General features: G+C 47.7%; 1 long non-coding RNA gene across 1 annotated transcript; it reads right to left on the bottom strand.

Moving 5' to 3' along the window:
• Positions 1-11,200: 11,200 nt before the first annotated feature.
• Positions 11,201-14,696, bottom strand: LOC144736174 (uncharacterized). The gene is made up of 2 exons (XR_013588722.1): positions 14,237-14,696; positions 11,201-11,514 (listed from the first exon to the last, which is right to left on the bottom strand). It is a non-coding gene; the product is annotated as an uncharacterized LOC144736174 (long non-coding RNA).
• Between the last annotated feature and the right edge of the window lie 4,388 nt (positions 14,697-19,084).

Here is a 19,084-nt window from a genome sequence, read left to right as displayed (position 1 = left end):
ACAGGTGGTGCATCAGCCAGTCATCTCGGTCATCTCGGTCAGTCGACCCGTGGCACCTGCTGGGTCTGCCCCGTGACCTCCTGCCAGCGGGCGTTCGACACTTCACGTGGCCTCAAGGTGCACTTGGCCTGGCACAAGCGTCGTGGTGACGTCACCGCCACTTAGTGGCGAATGGCGGTTGTTGTTGTATAGGTGTGTGTGTGTAGGTGTGTAAGTGTGTAGAGGTGTGTGTGTGTAGGTGTGTGGGGAGCGGTAGTGTAGCGGTTAGCGCGCTGCGCTATGAACCTGGCGACCCGGGTTCGATTCCCGCTCACGGCTAACACCAGTGACGATTATCTGAACCGGTCCTGGGCCTCCCCAAGGTCGACTCAGCCTTAAATGAGTACCTGGTGCGGTGTGTAAACATCGCCACTGGGGAGACAAAGGCGGTCGGGCGTGGTGCTGGCCACCCACCCCCTCGTGTACCGTTCCGGCCTTCATAGGTGCACGCTAACAGCACTTGCCCCTACAGTCTGTTAAGGCTATACGGGGGATCTTTGTCTTTGTAAGTGTGTAGGTGTGTGTGAGTGTATAGAGGTGTATAGAGGTGTGTGTAGGTGTGTGTAAGTGTACGGAGGTGTTCGGGAGAGTAACCCTGGCAGCGCAACGCTGCTGGCGTCTCGTACCGCGCCTTGTCCACCAGAGGGCATCGCCTACCCACGGGTTGTGTGGCGTCAGGGTGAGAAGTGGAGGGTGGGGGGAGGGGTCCGGGGATGGGGGGGGGCTGCTGCTTCAGCGCTCAGCAAGGGGTCGTGCTTGGTGCACCACTGCCAATTCTTTATTGCATCGACCTATCTCATTCTTTTTCTCTGCTTCTATTTCCTTGCGCCCGAGTATGCACCGCTACTTGTGGTACCCTCTCTGTACTCATTGGAAAGCCACGTCCAAACCACTAAATCTTCTTGTTTCTTGTGTGAAGCCCTCTCCAATATTTTATTTTATTTCTGCAAAAGGGCTGCTGCCATGACTGTGGGATGGTTGTCACGATTGACTTCAAATGTCGCGGTTCGATCTCCCAGCCTGGCCTTGAAAACATTGACCAGGGTTCTTACCATTCCCTGTTTTGTCCACCCACAGTCCATCGGTGGGTCGCGTGCAGTGGGCTAAATGGCGAGTACTCCCACCTCTTTCAAGACGAATGGTCAGTGTGGAAAAGTTGGCCAAAACATACCCGCCGGATCGGCACTCTAGACCTCCCTCTAGTGGAGGTTCTTTCACCAGCAGTTGCATGAGCAAGTAATTGCAGGGCTGCACCATGAACCTCACGTGTACAACAATCATCTGGTTTACGTGCATTTCAGAACTCCTTGATCCAGACCCCAGCATCCCAGTGCTGCAGGCTCAGTGCTCTGCATCGGTGTTACCATTGCGCCGTTGCTCCTCTGCAACCCCGTGCCACCCGTTGCCGCGTGTGACGTCGCTGCGCCCTGTGCACCCCACGTGTCCCCAGCCCCTGCCGCTGCTCCGCCGGGACACCGGCTTGATGCTGACGATGTCTCAGGAGCAGGCCGCCTGTCTCCTGGCCAACGCCTTCTTCTGCACGTTCCCCCGGAGCAACGCCACCGGGACCCGGAGCGAGGACTCTGCCTGCCCCGACATCAACGTCAACAGGTACAGCAGCAGCAGCCCATCACTGTGCATTACACACCGTACACCGTGTGTCATGCAGTACACACACACAGATGCAATGCTCTCTCTATGTAGAGTATTTCTTGCTGTATATGTAGCGTCGGAAATGCAAAGCACACACCACACTGTATGCTTACCTGTAGTTGCGGGCACGAGTCGACAGAGGGTGCCAACCTGAGTTAGAGAGAGAACCGGGACCGTTGAGAGGCCGAGTTCCCCCCCCGACCCCAGGTGAGGGGTTGGGGGGTTATTCCAGAGTCACCTGGAAGGTTCCAGAAAGGGGGCGGTACCGGGGGTGGAGAGTCCCCGAGGTGGGTATAAAAGACGGACCCCAGGACGGCCCGAGGCAGTGCTCTGAAGACGAAGACTGAAGACCGGCTAGGCTAGAACCCTGGGACCCTGGGACCCTGGGACCCTGGGACCCTGGGACCCGACGTCCTTTTATGGGCCGGGGCCGAGCACGGACCAGTGGTCGAGACCCGCACCTTGGCTCGGTCGGGTCAGCATAGCCTCCCCTAGGCCACCCATAGTCGGAGGACTCAGAGCCCGTAGCCCCAGTGATAGGGCACGTTAGCCCGGAGGCCATACCTCCCCAAGTAGTGGGAGTAAAAGGGGCTTCTGTTATAAAATTTAAATAAACCGTGTTGCCTCTAAGCAACGTCTCCAGTCTCTGTGGGAACCCACTACATATACACAAGAAATGCTGTTCTACACATAACGGCCATGCCACGTTTCAGTTCAAAGTAACGCTGCAGTACGTGCACAGGCTATGCTCCTTTACACATACTCTGTATTATACGGCACACACTTTCATGGTGCTGTGTTCACGGTATATGATGCGTTACACATAGGCCATGCTGTATTATAAACTCCGTTCAAAGTATCAGTTTATACGTAGCCAATGCCACTGTACAAAGACAAAGATCCCCCTCATAGCCTTAACAGATTTTTGAGGCAAGTGGTGTTAGTGAGGACCTACAGAGGACTGGCACAGTACACAGGGAAGTGGGTAGCCAACACCACGCATTTGTCTCCCTCGTGGTGATGTGTACCCACTGTATCAGGTACTCATTTGAGGTTGAGTCGATCAAGGGGAGGCCCAGGACCGGTTCAGATATTTCCCACTGTTATACCGGTAGGAACAACAGATTCCACACTGCCCACCAGGGATTATTTGTCTGTCGTGCATATGGGGAGGGTGGGGGTGGGAGGGGTGGGGCTGGGTGGAGATGGGAGGGTGGGGAGGGGCTGAGGGAGGGGAGGGTGGGGAGGGGCTGGGGGAGGAGGGGAGGGGCTGGGTGGGGAGGGTGGGGCTGGGTGGGGGGTGGGAGGGGTGGGGCTGGGTGGGGAGGGGCTGGTCACCCCGTGGTGCCCTTATAAAACTCAACGTTTAACCTACACACTACACTATACACGACACGATACACGACACGATACACGACACGATACACTACACTTATACAAGTGTAGTGAGTTATCAGGGAGACAGACGACGTAGTTGAGGCACACTCTTTTATTTAACCAAAAGGCGGTAACATTACTTGAAGGGGTAACGCCCCTTCACCCGTACTCAATGGGAAACACCCCTAGCACTATCCCCTGACTTCTCCTATTCCCAGTCCTCCGCTATGAGTGCTAGGGGAGGCTATCTGATCCGGCCCTGGTCAAGCACGGATCCCGGCACCCAGCTAACCAGGCCGTGCTCTTACAAGAGCAGCGGTCCTGGAGCTCTTGGGGCCGCGCCACTGGCTTGCCCTGCTCGGCCCTGACAAGGACAGCGAGACAGGGGTGTTCCAGAGCCTATTCTGCCGGTCTTCAGTATTCCCTGGTAAGCATCTCACACACTGGACCCAAGCTCTCTGGCTCCCCGCCTTTTATAAGAATCCTCTCCGAGGGGTGGGGCTTTGGGGGATCACAACGCCCCCATGCCCCCCCAGGGTTAACCGATGCGGACGTGGATGTAGACACCCGTGTGTGGGTCCAAACACCCTTGTGTTTGTCTGCCTTTCTTCCCGTAACAACCCCTAAATTTGTATTTAGTGTTGAAAAACTGGCAGGATTTTACGTACTTTGTGCTTATATGCTCAGTTATTTTGTGACTTGCTTACATTTTTACACTTTGCACTCATTTTCTTTTGTTTGTTGTTGTAACTTGCTGACCCTGTGCCTCGACTGCATATCTGTGAAAGAAGAGCTTCATAGCTTATCGGATTCCTCTTCATCCAGTCTAAATAATTTATTCTGATTTTGGAAACCAATGCAGGATAAAACGGGGGGGGGGTAGAACACACTCCACATTCCACACGGAGAAAGTGGCCCAAGTTTGGGCATCAAACCCAGGTCCCTCTGTGAGTTCCAGCCCTGCCGCCTGCAAACGAACACATGTACAGTTCAAACCCCACGTGTACATTCGGTTATATACGGATGTATTTTTATAATTGGTTTCTGGGTGAGGACAAATAATGAAGCAGCCATATCTTTGCCATGTAGCCTTTCATCCAGTGTGATATCGCAAGACTAATTCCCATTTTGTAACCAGACCCACGATGGGCAAAGGTATGCTGTGTTACTGCAGCATCGTTATTAACCTGGTTAATCTATCTCCGCACGATGGTGGGGGGGGGGGGGAGTGCGATCTCTGCTGGAGCAGGAAGTTGGAACGGTGTCGTGCGCATCTCTTAACAGAGCGGAGCCGGCGCTGCCCCCACCCTCCGCGCTCGCCCAGGCCTCTAAATGGCTGACGGTTGTTGTGGAGGAAGAGGAGACTCCGGTGGAGGAGCTGGTGGTGCAGGAGGAGGAGACCCTGGTGGAGGAGCTGGTGGTGCAGGAGGAGGAGACCCTGGTGGAGGAGCTGGTGGTGCAGGAGGAGGAGACCCTGGTGGAGGAGCTGGTGGTGCAGGAGGAGGAGACCCTGGTGGAGGAGCTGTTGGTGCAGGAGGAGGAGACCCTGGTGGAGGAGCTGTTGGTGCAGGAGGAGGAGACCCTGGTGGAGAAGCTGGTGGTGCAGGAGGAGGAGACCCTGGTGGAGGAGCTGGTGGTGCAGGAGGAGGAGACCCTGGTGGAGGAGCTGGTGGTGCAGGAGGAGGAGACCCTGGTGGAGGAGCTGTTGGTGCAGGAGGAGGAGACCCTGGTGGAGGAGCTGTTGGTGCAGGAGGAGGAGACCCTGGTAGAGGAGCTGGTGGTGCAGGAGGAGGAGACCCTGGTGGAGGAGCTGTTGGTGCAGGAGGAGGAGACCCTGGTGGAGGAGCTGTTGGTGCAGGAGGAGGAGACCCTGGTGGAGGAGCTGTTGGTGCAGGAGGAGGAGACCCTGGTGGAGGAGCTGGTGGTGCTGGAGGAGGAGACCCTGGTGGAGGAGCTGGTGGTGCAGGAAGAAGAGATGAGGGGGGAGACAGAGGAGGTATGGACGAAGGAGCAGGAGGAGGAGATGGTGGTGCAGGTGGAGGAGACATTGGTGGAGAAGATGGTGGAGAAGGAGATGACAAGGAAAGAGGATCAGGTGATGGTGATGCAGGAGGAGAAGAGGAAGCGAGGGAGTCTGGCCCGCATAGGGGGAACCATCCGTTCACTCCTCCGACGCGTGCTGCTGTGTGGTGGCCGGTCCACCACACAGTAGAGGTGGTGGTGGTGGTCACGGATAGTTGTGAACCATGACCACTATCATCATACCCACCACACACACACTGCACCCATTCACCCCCCTGTGATACCCACCACCCAACGCACACCACATACACCCTGCACCCACCCACCCCATGATCCCACCCCCACCACATTCCACACAAAGGGTTAGGGGTTTAGAGGGTTAGGGATTTATAAAGTTAAGGGTTTAGAGGTTTTGGGTTATTTCAGGGATAAGGGGTTTAGAGGTTTAGGGATTTCGAGGGTTATAGGGTTTAGGGGTTGAGGGGATTCGAGAGTTAGGGGTTTAGAGGGTTGGGGTTTAGAGGGTTAGGTGTTTCGAGGATTAGGCTATTTGGGGTATAGGGTTTAGAGGGTTAGGGTTAAGCATCTCACACACTGGACCCGAGCTCTCTGGCTCCCCGCCTTTTATAAGAATCCTCTCCAAGGGGTGGGGCTATGGGGGATCACAACGCTGGCAGACGGCGCGCTGGGAGCCGTCTCCGCGTCGCCACGTGGCCGATGGCTCACGGAGACCCGCGACGTGGTCCAGCTTCCAGCTCTCACCAACTGACCTCGAGCCCCTTCCGGCTCTCCATTATATCCCCTTCCCGCGTCACCCAGACTCTGCCCTTCACCACACCCCTTAAGAACTTTCCAGATAATACCACCCCCTAGCGCCCGCGGGCTCCACCCTTGAACCCTTTACCCGATGGCTCGTGTCGCCTAGATGGCTTAGGGGCTGTGGCGGCGAAGCCCCAGCCTACGCTCGCATTACACATGTAAGAATTAAAGCTGTTGGGAATGCATCCCCATATATACAATTGTCTAATGAACTCCTTTATGCGCCGATTTGATTAGTGGCCACTTCTCCAGCATACACATTTTGAGCGCTAAGCGAGGTCTGCTGTACAATAATTTTCACTATTATTATTCAAGCACACAAATACCTCTCTAGACGTGGGCAGCATGGCTCGACCTCTGGTCTTGCTCCGTGAATTGCCGGCATTCTCGCAGACGCCCCATGCCTCACTGCATGCAGCTAAAGACATGGCTGTACTCTCCAATTGCTGTCAAATGAGAAGAGAGTTTAAGACACCATGAAGCACTTTTCTTGACACTGCAACACCACCACACCATCTTGACTAGTTTTACCGTGTCAATGACCACATATGCCAATGCAATTTATATACAGTGAGGGAAAAAAGTATTTGATCCCCTGCTGATTTTGTACGTTTGCCCACTGACAAAGAAATGATCAGTCTATAATTTTAATGGTAGGTTTATTTGAACAGTGAAAGACAGAATAACAACAAAATCCAGAAAACCGCACGTCAAAAATGTTATAACTTGATTTGCATTTTAATGAGGGAAATAAGTATTTGAGCCCCTCTCAATCAGAAAGATTTCTGGCTCCCAGGTGTCTTTTATACAGGTAACGAGCTGAGATTAGGAGCACACTCTTAAAGGGAGTGCTCCTAATCTCGGCTTGTTACCTGTATAAAAGACACCTGTTCACAGAAGAGTTTTAGAAGGTTATGGGTTTAGAGGTTTTGATATTTAGGGGATTAGGGGTTTATAAGGTGAGGGGTTTAGTGGGTTACGGTTTTACAGGTTGAGGGGTTTAGACGGTTTGGAGTTTATAAGGTTAAGGGTTTAGGCAGTTAAGAGTGTTGGGGGTTTATGGGTTGCGGTTTTATAGGGTGAGGTGTTTAGACGGTTGGGGTCTTAAGGGGAAAGTCCTTCAGAGGATTTGGTGTTTAGAGGGTTAGAGTTTAGAACGTTTTGAGTTTAGAGGGTTTAGAGAGTTACGTGTTTAGAGGTTTATGGGTTTTAGAGGGTTAGGGGTTTAGAGAGTTACGTGTTTAGAGGTTTTTGTGTTTCGATTGTTGGATGTTGAATGGTTTAGATGGTTAGTAGTTGAGGTTATAAGGGTATGTGTTTAGGGGTTTAGAGGTATCGGGGTTTCAAGGGTTAGTGATTTACAGTGTTAGGGGTTTAGTGGTTTGAGAGTTGAGGGTTTAACACATAGACTTTCACAACTAATATTGTCCATAATAAAGTTTTTTTTTGGTTTAGTCTCCAACACTAAATGGCACTTTTTGTTGATGTGACAAAGTTTACTAATTGGCTGTTTCAGGTGGTGGTTGGTTTAACGACACGTTTATATTTACATAATCTAACAAAAAAAACCTTTATGGGTTTAGAGGGTTCCGGGTGTAGTGGATTATGTGTTTAGAGGGTTAGCATTTTAGGGGCATAGGTGTTTTAAGGGTTAGGTGTCTAGAGGGTTCGTTCTTTAGAGGGTTGGGGTTTAAATGTGTTGGGATTAGGTTACAGATTTAGGGTTTTAGAACGTTAGGGGTTTGAGGGTTAGGGTTTTAGAGGTTGAGGATTTAGGAGGTTATGAGTTCAGAGGGTTAGGGGTCTAGAGGGTTAGTTCTTTAGAGGGTAGTGGTTTAGATTGGTTGGTATTTAGAATGTTAAGGATTTATGGTTTTAGAAGGTTAGGGTTTCAAGGTTTAGAGGGTTAGGGATTCAGAGGGTTTAGAAGTTTTGGTTTTTAATGGCTTAGACGGTTAGGGTTAAAAGAATAAAGGGTTTAGAGAGTGAGGGTTTTGGTGGGTTAGGGTTTTAAGGGTAAAGGGGTTGAGGGTTAGGGGTATAGGAATTTAGAGGGTTAGGGGTTGAGATGGTTAGTGTTTTGGTGGTTTAGAGTTTAAGCTTTTAGAGGGCGAGGGGTTTAAAGATTAGGGTTGTAAGGGTAAATGGGTTGAGAGGGTTAGCGGTTTAGATGGTTATGGATTTAGATAGTTAGGGTTTAGAGGGTTTTAATTGTTCGAGGTTTAGTGGTTAAGGTCTCTGTGCGAGTCCAACATGTTTGTATGAGTCTATGGTAAGATAAACAGAGTTCAGTTTAATTTGTATATTTCGAAACAATTTGTTTACCTTTCCTGTGATGTTTTTGTATTGTATTTTTGTTGTTATTTTCTGACCCACCCGATTGGACGTCTGTGAAAACATCGTTATAGCTCATCAGATTCATCCAGTATAAATAAATATTCAAATTAAAATTCTATTGACATCTGTGCGAATCTATGGATTTCTGTGAGTTTTTGGGCCTTTGAGTGTATGGATCTCTGTGTGAGGCTATGGGTCTCTGTGCATGTCTATCGGTCTCTGTGAGTATGGGGTCGCTGTGTGAGTCTGAGTGTCTGTAGTAATGTATGAGTGTCTGTTGGAGTCTATGGGTTTCTGGGTATGGTTGTTTGTGCGAGTCTTACATGCACAAATTTAACTTAAAAAGGCCATTGAGGGTTGCGGAATCCAAGTTGAATATTAAGTTCCCTGCAGTGCAAGCCAGCTCTCTAGTCGTGTCATCAAACAGCCCCTTTAACTCTTTATAATAATAAAATAGACTTACTCCAGGAGATCCACACTGAGTCACAGTCAGGTCCTGAATTGTTTTTTTACATTTTCGACGAATGAATGATGAGTTCTTACACAAGTGGAGGGGGGGGGAATTCGAGAGACTTGCACCGTTGTTTCAACTGCCATAGAAACAAACTGGTGACCTTAGGATCATCGCAAATCCAGTGTGCTAACCATTACACTGTGGCAAATCACCCACACGCTCACTCACCGAGCTACACGCTCACCTGTACACACATTCACTCACGACCGCAGCTCACAACACTTCTCTTTCTGCTTCTTCTCTTTTACTGACCCCATGCATAAAACATAAAGGTGCCTTACAATGGGGGGGGGGGGTAAGAAGAGGCTAAGTTAAAATTCGAGATGCTTTCTTAAAAGATAAATATTTTTAGGGGGGACCTGAAGGCCCAAACTGAACTAGACTCCCTGACCAACTTTGACAGAGAGTTCCAAAGTCCAATGGCCACCGAAGCAAAATCCCGGTCGCCCATGGACCACTTTGAGCTTTCTTCTCGCGACACAGAGATCTAAATCAGCGATTCTGATGATGCAATTTACATGAAAGTGACGCTTCACAGTGGACGTTACAATTCCCGCTGATGGCATTACTACTATAATAGCCCAGAAATGTGTGTAATGCACGTGACGTCACTCCACATACCCCCTCCCCCGTCATTAATAATAAAATAATCATGAGCGGGTGGATTTTTACACTCACGCGGAAGGCCGAGTGGAAAGATAGTTTTTTCGCAAAGTTGCTTCAAATATGACGTTTCTTTACAGAAAGTAAAAAATAAATATACGCAGCAGTGCAAAATCCATACGTGACGTCACTGCAAAAGAGACACCCCCCCCTCATTCATAATCATGAGCGGGTGGATTTTTACATTCCCGCAGGTTGATTGGAAATAATTTGTTTCACGCAAATTAACTTTAAATTTGACGTTTCTTTATTGAAATGTAATCAAATCAATATTTCTACGCAGCAACAAAGTGTATTTGGTGTCTTTATTTATTTCTTCAGCACTTGAAACAAAAGGTAAGTCTAATTTTTGCTTCTAAATTATTATAAAAGTAGCCTATAGCCCGTCCAAGGACGGGTGTATTGCAGTTAATCTGAAATATTCAATCGAAAATAAAGACCCGCTCATGATTATTAATGAGGGGGTGGGGCCAGGGTCCACATGAGTGACGTCATCATTCCATGATTATTGATGAAGGGGGGGGAGCTCCATGTGGAGTGACGGAATCCGCTCATGATTATTGATCAGGGGGGGGAACTCCATGTGGAATGACATCATCCACTCTTGATTATTAATGAGGGGGTGGGTGGCGTGGTCCACATCAGTGACGTCATCCGCTCATGATTATTAATTAGGGAGTTTGTGTCCCGCGCGTGACGTCACTCCACATGCCGCACCCCCGTCATTAAGGTAGAGCAGAATTATTATTTGTTGCAAATTCGCTTTAAGTTTCACGTTTCTTTATTTAAAATGAATCTAATAAATAATTCTACGCGGCAACAAATTGGATTTGGGGTCTATATTTTTTCCTAAGATAAGTCTAATTTATGCTTCTACATTTTGGTTAAATAGACATTTCTCGGTGATTTTCCAGATATTGTATTGCAATCCAATTTATTTGCACCCCAGCGACCGAAAGCAGAAAATAATAAAGTATCAGAGCAGTGAATTAGAACAAATTGAAGGTCAGTTATATACAGTGCTACAGTGAAATGCAGTGAAGTGTTTTATGACATAATTTCGTGCAAGATTCACTGCCATTCAATTAACACAAGATACAATTATACTCTGCTAATTTTTTTCGTAAATATTACAGCTTCCGTCCTAGGATGGGCAAAGAAGCTAGTTTGATAAGAGTAGGCCAATGTGTGTTGCTGTCATGGTTCAAATTTTCCAAATTCACAAATGACCGACAAATTCCTCAATTGGCATTCCACAAAGCAACATCACAACATGTAGCTACTGCAGACTACTGTATGTGCTGTACTGCGCCTTCGTGATAGCCTTGCGCTGTAAGCCTTGCGATTTTACACCTCCCCCTTTTATATCGTTTAGAAAATACGTTGTCACTTCATTATCAACACCACCGCTACCCGACTAGCGTTGCCTCAACCCACACTCATGTCGCTGACAGCATCGTCTGCCCTTTCTCGTAACCGTCGCCTCTCAACCTTCACCTCCACCTAACCCTGTACACAAACTACTTTGCATCGCGCATAAAGAAATGTTCTGTACTGTGGAGTACAATATAGTAATTACGCATGATATTTTAGTGATTTTATTTTCATAATGTACTGCTAATAATGTTTTAACGTTTACTGCCGAAACTAGTATTGAGTGTAGTATTTTTAGTAATTGAATGTAATGTTGCGGATACGTCTAGGATGAAGATGCACGCATTAACACGGCTTCAGCATTGTTTAGTCCTCGTGGCAAAATTGCGTTGATTTACGTCGTTTCGGTATTCGTTGTCGCACATTTAAGGAAAGCATCCCCGACATAAACCGGGGTATTACTGTCAACTAAATTATTATTATTCAAGACTTACCACCTCACGTGTAGGTCGTCGCGATCGCATGCTAGAAGCTTGCAGATTTGCCTGTTTCTCATTACGAACGTGTCCCAAGGCCTTGTTCAGATCACCTTGAGTGTGGGCCAAGGCAACTGCGTGCACGGACAGTGACCCACACTCGGCGCGGAGACGTGCCACCACCCCACGCACCTCGCGGCTGTACAGGTACATGTGGCGCACACTCACATTCACCTCCACCTGTCAGGAGGACAGAAACAAGAGTTAGGGACAAGGACATTTTTATTATTGTTACACTTCCTGACCCAGAAAATCCTAAGTCTCAAGAATATTTTTAACGAGGGTCATGCCATTTTTTTGGCAGCAGGAGGGGATGATGATTGCATGTGTCATCCGAATTCAGTAATTTTGCAAGTAATTTCCAGCATTGGGATAGATGAGCAATACATGTTCAATTGGAAGGGGTTTTTTATTTTATGGGAGGAAATCCATGTGTAGTGAGTCCAACTGAGTTGCAGAAGTTCTTCTTCAGAGGCAACACAGTGCATCGCACGCCGTGCTCTGCTAGAGCCGGCATCACTCTGCAACACACACGATGCTGTCCGGCACCATACAGTGACATCCCCAATGTCACTCACTACACATGTGTAGAGTAGTATGACGACATGACATCATGAGCGCTGTGAGGCGCAATGACGTCATGTCACGGGAAATACTTAAGGGGGACCCCGTGGCGAAAGCGGGGTCGTTGTGGGAGCCCGGGATGGTGAGCGTCTTAAGAAGGTCTCTCCTGCTCGTGACCGGACGGTGTTGGCTGATCCCCCGTCCGGGTTCTACGAGTAGGAGAGCCGAAGATACAGCCAGGGGTAGGGCTCAGAGAAATCTGCAAGAGCCGGTTAAGATTACGTGGGGTGCTGCTCTCCTCGGTCGGGTGGTGTTGGATAAGCCCCCATCCCAACTCGAGTTAGAGGCCAAGAGATAGCCCAGGCTAGGAATAGATAGAGCCTGACGTCCGCGTCAAGGACTGAGTGTAGGGACACCTACCTCTGGTGTGTTTTGTTACCTCTGTGTTAATAAACTGGCGCAAGCCCTTACTAAGAGTTCAGTCTACGAGTCGTCCATGTACAGCAGGTGAAGAACATACACACTCCTCAATTAAGCCCACAAATCAACTATGCATCATAACGCTGGCCGTGGAAACCTAAGTTTATGAATAAAATAATTGACGTGGCTCAGCGGTAGTGCATTTGCCACTTGTTGCAGAGGTTTGCGGTTCTATTCCGACAGGCCGTCCTGGTTAATACTAAGATGTACGAGCCGTAAAATAAACGCCATCGGCTTCACAGGGGACATCGAATATCCCGTTTAACACGTAGGCTTTCACGACGAATATCATCCATAACAGGTTTGTTTTGTTAGATCGTGTAAATATATGTGTTGTTAAAATCCACCACCACCCGACACAGCCAACTAGTAAGGGTTGTAATGTAAACAGAACATGCCAATTTGTCACTAGTACAGCACACTGGTGTGTTGGAGAGCCAAGCCACAACATTTACAATCTGAGTACGATGTTTTGCCAGTATTACAACTAGCTTCATCAGGCGACAGACAGATTTGTGGAGAAGTCCACCTGTTTTGTTCCTTATATAGAGGCGTAGATGTGGTGACCACACTTCACGCTCTTGCGTAAAGTGGAGGGGGGGCGATTAATGAGTCAACGTACATTATGCATGTGCATTATACGAGCCCTTTAATCTTGTCCTTCCAGTCCATTGTGTGTATTAAAATAGCCGTATCAATGACAATACTATATTCTATCAAAAAAAATAAAAAATATATTTTGAAACAATCTTTTTTATATGTTATGTTTCGGCTTGGATCTAATTGTCAACGCTCAACTTACGTAGGCTGTAATTGACCACGGTCCCTTACATTATGGCAAGCCTCGGGGCCACTTCCTGGAGTTGTGGAGTTCTGCCATTACTCATACGGTACATTTCATTAAAGCGTGTTTAAAAAAAAGTATTTTAAAATATTACTTATCCAAAATAAGTTTTAGCATCTGTATTATTAGTGATGTTACCAATACCTCAATGAAGCCCTCATATATTGCTCATACATGTGCAATAATACAGGTCGACGACAAGCGACTGTGTTCATTCAGACGCTGTCTTTCCGACAGACCTGTTCTTCACCTGAGGACGGCTGCTTGCGTTGTGGCCGAAACGTCGTGAAAATTGTATCTTATTATGTTTTATTTTTATTATTTTATTATTTCCCTTCTACGTGACTTTACCGAAAGAACCAAGAAGAAGCGACTGTGTCTCCGTCTGTTTATTTCTTCGTTATATGGACAGCTCGCGTTCCGCTCTCTCGGACGTTCCGCGGCGCGTCGCGTGAGCTGGCGTCCCGCTCTCACGCCATTCTCTCGCTCTCGGCGCGTCGCGTGAGCTGGCGTCCCGCTTCCCCGCTCCCGCTCACCGCTGGCAGACGGCGCGCTGGGAGCCGTCTCCGCGTCGCCACGTGGCCGATGGCTCACGGAGACCCGCGACGTGGTCCAGCTTCCAGCTCTCACCAACTGACCTCGAGCCCCTTCCGGCTCTCCATTATATCCCCTTCCCACGTCACCCAGACTCTGCCCTTCACCACACCCCTTAAGAACTTTCCAGATAATACCACCCCCTAGCGCCCGCGGGCTCCACCCTTGAACCCTTTACCCGATGGCTCGTGTCGCCTTGATGGCTTAGGGGCTGGGGCGGCGAAGCCCCAGCCTACGCTCGCATTACACATGTAAGAATTAAAGCTGTTGGGAATGCATCCCCATATATACAATTGTCTAATGAACTCCTTTATGCGCCGATTTGATTAGTGGCCACTTCTCCAGCATACACATTTTGAGCGCTAAGCGAGGTCTGCCTGTACAATAATTTTCACTATTATTATTCAAGCATACAAATACCTCTCTAGACGTGGGCAGCATGGCTCGACCTCTGGTCTTGCTCCGTGAATTGCCGGCATTCTCGCAGACGCCCCATGCCTCACTGCATGCAGCTAAAGACGTGGCTGTACTCTCCAATTGCTGTCAAATGAGAAGAGAGTTTAAGACACCATGAAGCACTTTTCTTGACACTGCAACATCACCACACCATCTTGACTAGTTTTACCGTGTCAATGACCACATATGCCAATGCAATTTATATACAGTGAGGGAACAAAGTATTTGATCCCCTGCTGATTTTGTATGTTTGCCCACTGACAAAGAAATGATCAGTCTATAATTTTAATGGTAGGTTTATTTGAACAGTGAGAGACAGAATAACAACAACAAAATCCAGAAAAAACGCATGTCAAAAATGTTATAAATTGATTTGCATTTCAATGAGGGAAATAAGTATTTGACCCCCTCTCAATCAGAAAGATTTCTGGATCTCAGGTGTCTTTTATATAGGTAACAAGCTGAGATTAGGAGCACACTCTTAAAGGGAGTGCTCCTAATCTGAGCTTGTTACCTATATAAAAGACACCTTTACACTATGAGATCTCTTTTACCAGTGGCAAAATATAATGGTAGGTTTTTACCCTTTTAACTGGTACAAAACTGACACCTTTATTCAAGGCATCATGTTTGCAATGACCACAACACAAGTAGTCAATAAAGCAAACAAAAAGAAGCAACTCTGATAAGGATAATAATATGCACTGTCCTTGAAGTTGATTGGCCCACACCCGAGACGGCTTTCTTTAGAGCCTAGTCCCCATTGGTGTAGGGCCAGATGACACCAGAAGGCGTACAACTCAAAAACAGTGCAATATCAGAGTATTGAGAGTTCGGGGTAAACATTTACACTATGAGATCTCTTTTACCAGTGGCAAAATATAATGGTAGGTTTTTACCCTTTTAACTGGTACAAAACTGACACCTTTATTCAAGGCATCATGTTTGCAATGACCACAACACAAGTAGTCAATAAAGCAAACAAAAAGAAGCAACTCTGATAAGGATAATAATATGCACTGTCCTTGAAGTTGATTGGCCCACACCCGAGACGGCTTTCTTTAGAGCCTAGTCCCCATTGGTGTAGGGCCAGATGACACCAGAAGGCGTACAACTCAAAAACAGTGCAATATCAGAGTATTGAGAGTTCGGGGTAAACATTTACACTATGAGATCTCTTTTACCAGTGGCAAAATATAATGGTAGGTTTTTACCCTTTTAACTGGTACGCCTTCTGGTGTCATCTGGCCCTACACCAATGGGGACTAGGCTCTAAAGAAAGCCGTCTCGGGTGTGGGCCAATCAACTTCAAGGACAGTGCATATTATTATCCTTATCAGAGTTGCTTCTTTTTGTTTGCTTTATTGACTACTTGTGTTGTGGTCATTGCAAACATGATGCCTTGAATAAAGGTGTCAGTTTTGTACCAGTTAAAAGGGTAAAAACCTACCATTAAAAGACACCTGTTCACAGAACCAATCAATCAGATTCCAAACTCTCCACCATGGCCAAGACCAAAGAGCTCTCCAAGAATGTCAGGGACAAGATTGTAGACCTACACAAGGCTGGAATGGGCTACAAGTCCATCGCCAAGCAGCTTGGTGAGAAGGTGACAACAGTTGGTGCGATTATTCGCAAATGTAAGAAACACAAAAGAACTGTCAATCTCCCTCGCCTGGGGCTCCATGCAAGATCTCACCTCGTGGAGTTGCAATGATCATGAGAACGGTGAGGAATCCGCCCAGAAATACACGGGAGAATCTTGTCAATGATCTCAAGGCAACTGGGACCATAGACACCAGGAAAACAGTTGGTAACACAGTACGCCGTAAAGGACTGAAATCCTGCAGCGCCCGCAAGATCCCTCTGCTCAAGAAAGCACATATACATGCCCGTCTGAAGTTTGTCAATGATTCAGAGGACAACTGGGTGAAAGTGTTGTGGTCAGATGAGACCAAAATGGAGCTCTTTGGCATCAACTCAACTCCCGTGTTTGGAGGAGGAGGAATGCTGCCTATGACCCCAAGAACACCATCCCCACCGTCAAACATGGAGGTGGAAACATTATGCTTTGGGGGTGTTTTTCTGCTAAGGGGACAGGACAACTTCACCGCATCAAAGGGACGATGGACGGGGCCATGTACCGTCAAATCTTGGGTGAGAACCTCCTTCCCTCAGCCAGGGCATTGAAAATGGGTCGTGGATGGGTATTCCAGCATGACAATGACCCAAAACACACGGCTAAGGTAACAAAGGAGTGGCTCAAGAAGAAGCACATTCAGGTCCTGGAGTGGCCTAGTCAGTCTCCAGACCTTAATCCAATAGAAAATCTGTGGAGGGAGCTGAAGGTTCGAGTTGCCAAACGTCAGCCTCGAAACCTTAATGACTTGGAGAAGATCTGCAAAGAGGAGTGGGACAAAATCCCTCTTGAGATGTGTGCAAACCTGGTGGTCAACTACAAGAAACGTCTGACCACTGTGATTGCCAACAAGGGTTTTGCCACCAAGTACTAAGTCATGTTTTTCAGAGGGGTCAAATACTTATTTCCCTCATTGAAATGCAAATAAATTTATAACATTTTTGACATGCGTTTTTTCTGGATTTTGTTGTTGTTATTCTGTCTCTCTGTTCAAATAAACCTACCATAAAAATGATAGACTGATCATTTCTTTGTCAGTGGGCAAACGTACAAAATCAGCAGGGGATCAAATACTTTTTTCCCTCACTGTATGTAAAACTGCTCAATTATTTACAACTAGCCTTTAGCCCGTCCAAGGACAGGTGTATTGCAGTTAATCTGAAACTTGCAAGTGAAAAGCAGACCGCGACGTGATATTCATTGCATCAATGCGTGTGCAATCTGTAAGGGCGCAGTGACACAGACCTATTTCATTTTAAGGTTATAATCCCTTGTTCATCATGACGTCCTTTTTACTTTGATGTCTCAATAGCATTACGGAGATTGCTTGACTTGAGGGTTTTGCCTTTGTAGTGAGGTTTGTAAGTTAACGCTGAGGAGGGGGGAGGAGGCACCTCGGCCCCCCATGTGGAGTGACGTCAGCCGCTAATTATTATGAATGGGGGGAGGTGTCCATTTGGAGGACGTCACCTTATGATTATTAATTAGGGGGGCTGTTCGATGTGGAGTGACGTCACCTGCTCATGATTATTAATTAGGGGGGTGCGTGCTCCATGTGGAGTGATGTCATCTGCTCATGATTATTAATGAGGGGGGCTGTTCGATGTGGAGTGACATCACTTACGCATGACTACACTATGTGTAACACAATTTTTGTTCCTGGGTAGTAAGTGTTATTTTTTAATTGCTTCTGCCTAAAAAGTATAGAAAATGGCTATTATTCCCCACAAACTTTGGTTTTGTGACCAGGACAGTGATATTTAGAAATGTACCTATTTTCAATGAGAAAACGGGCGAATTTGTGTCTTTTCGTTCACATAAAGTCAGAAAAAAAACATATGAATCGAAATTAACATGTATTTATACTAAAGTAATACAAAAATTATTACAAAAGATTTAGAAGTGAGTAGTTTTTGAAGATGTATAATTATACTGTAAATTACTTTCATAAATCAGCCCCCAAATGTAGCCTCCCATCATGTTCTCATTATACTGTCCTTGGTAGCGGCGTTCAAAGTCCAGTATATCCTGGTGGAAGCGCTCGCCCATTTCCTCCGAGTGCGCTGCCATATTCTCCTTGAATTTATCAAGATGAGCATAAAGGAAATGGACGTTGAGGGACATCCTACAGCCCATTGTGCCATCGTTCTTCACCAGAGTCTCAACCAGCTCCACATAGTTTTCGGCCTTGTGATTTCCCAGGAAGCCCCGAACGACTGCGACAAAGCTGTTCCAAGCCGCTTTCTCCTTACTTGTGAGCTTCTTGGGGAATTCATTGCACTCCAGGATCTTCTTTATCTGTGATTCGACGAAAACACCAGCTTTCACCTTTGCCTCAGACAGCTTCGGGAAGTACAGTGGAACCTTGGTATACAACCGCTTTGGAATACGTCGAATTTGGTATACGTCGTATACGTCGTATACGTATAAAAAAATATATCTTGGGATACGACGTCTTGCTTGGGATACGACGCCTTTGCTAAAACTTGTGTGGGTCGGGATGAGTCACCGCGTACAGTACCCGCGTATGCCCCGTTCACAAACAAAGCGAGAGTGGTGGGGTAGCGGGGGGAGGCGGGGGACGTGGGGGGGAGGGGCGGGGTGGCGTGGCGTGGGGGAGAGGGGCGGGGGATGTGGGGAAAAGGGGCAGGGTAGCGTGGTGGAGAGGGGCGGGGGACGTAGAGGAGAGGTGCGGGGGACGTGGAGGGCTGCCCCCATGGAGGGCCCCAGGTCGAGGCGCGTGCTACTTGCGGGGTTGAGACACGCCACGTGGCCAGCGCAGCTGCCAGCAGCGCGTGGCTTCTGTAAGCATTTTCGTAATTAGTGTCTAAATTATTTTATACAACCCCATTAATGTATAATATGCCATATAAAATATAATTTATTTTCCTCTGGAACGGATTATTTCCTTTCCCTTTATTTCTTATGGGAAAAAATCGTTTGGTATACGTCATTTTCGGTATAAGTCCTACCTTCTGGAACGAATTAACGACGTATACCGAGGTTCCACTGTAGTCTTGAAGGTACTTGAAGGCTGCCGACTCCTTATCTACAGCTCTGACAAATTGTTCCATAAGGCCCACTTTGATGTGCCGTGGTGGCATCAGCACCTTCCGGGGGTCCACCAGTGGCTCCCACTTGACGTTGTTCCTCCCCACAGAGAACTCGGTCCG

This window comes from Lampetra planeri, chromosome 59 (genome assembly GCF_965212315.1).
Source record: "Lampetra planeri chromosome 59, kcLamPlan1.2.h2, whole genome shotgun sequence".
Classification (NCBI taxonomy): domain Eukaryota; kingdom Metazoa; phylum Chordata; class Hyperoartia; order Petromyzontiformes; family Petromyzontidae; genus Lampetra; species Lampetra planeri.
Note: the sequence above shows the minus strand (reverse complement) of the source record. Positions and strands in the feature narration are given on the sequence as shown.